The following is a 1,456-nucleotide window of genomic DNA, read 5'->3' as shown; positions in this document are numbered from 1 at the left end:
TAAGGCAGAATACTATGCTTTCAGTGTAGCATTCTGCCTTATTATTATTTTTCATTTTCCTATTATTTCTCCACGTGCGGTTAACACAACCCCACTATTTAATGACTTATATATATATATATAATATATCAGGTCAAACCATAGGTTCTGTTCCTTTTCGAATTTTGAATAAAGAAAACAAGTGATCAAATGTTATTTTTTATTGCAATATTATCATCTATGTACTTTCCATGATTATCGATTATTTATGACTTCCTTCCAACTATTTACAAGCTTTTTAATCCCATCAATGTAAAACTCTTTTGGTTTCAATGAGAAGAACGCTGAAATGTTAGTGTTGATCCCCTCCTCGCTTGCGAAATTTATGTCCCACAAATGATTCTGTAAACTACGAAACAAATGGTAGTCTGAAAGAGGAAGGTCGTGACAGTGAGGTGGATGAGGAATTTTTTCCCAACCAAGCTCTTCAATCTCCTGTGATGTGATCTTTGCAGTGTAGGTTCATGCATTGTCCTGACGAAACATCACTTCTTTTTGATTCACTAAAGAGGGTCTTTGTTCCTTCAAAGCTTGGTTCAAACGCCCCAATTGCTAACAGTAGAGTTGAGCATTGATTGCTGTATTAGGTGTTAACAATTCACACTGAATTACTCCTTTGCAATTCCACCAGTTATTGAGAAGTATCTTTTTCCCATGAAGTTCCCTTCTCGGTTGTGGTTGTGCTTTTTCCCTTTTGATAAGCCACTGTTTACGACATTTAACATTTCGATAGAAGATCCATTTTTCATCACCAGTCACAAGTCTATCCAAAAAGGGAGAAATGAGTTCACGAGATGGAGAGAAGAGCAGATGTTAACTCGAGTTTTGCGGTTGCTTTCGCACCCATTTTCCAAGTTTAAGATCCTTTCCAAGTTGTTGAAGATGACGATGAACAGTTCGATGGCTTGAACTAAGCATTACTGCCAATTCTTCAACTAATAATGCTGGATTTTCTTCATGTAATGCCTCAAAGAGCTTACCATCAAACACAACTGGACGTCCTGTTGGATCTTCATCTTCAAGACTGAAATTTCCACTTCTGTATTTTGCAAACAATCTTCTGCAAGTTCTTTCATTCAAGCATTCTTTCCCATAAACTGAGTGTATGTTTCGAGTCACTTCGGCTGCAGTATGTCCTTCTTTTGTACTTATAAACATTGTTTGTTTCAAATGCTCTTTGGTTACTTCCATGTTAGAAAGGGTTTTAAATCAAAGAAATTTTAACTCTATTATTCTGTAAAATAATATTTAATTAGTAGAAATGTACACAAGTGCATAAAATAAGTTTTAATTACATTAGACTTTCTAAAATATTATTGAATTTCATTCCATTTTAAAAAGGGAAAATCGGACAGAACTAATAGGATGACCTGATATATATATACATGCATACATACATACATGGACACATACATAC

The sequence above is a fragment of the Octopus bimaculoides genome, chromosome 7 (genome assembly GCF_001194135.2).
Source record: "Octopus bimaculoides isolate UCB-OBI-ISO-001 chromosome 7, ASM119413v2, whole genome shotgun sequence".
Taxonomy (NCBI): Eukaryota; Metazoa; Mollusca; class Cephalopoda; order Octopoda; family Octopodidae; genus Octopus; species Octopus bimaculoides.
Note: the sequence above shows the minus strand (reverse complement) of the source record.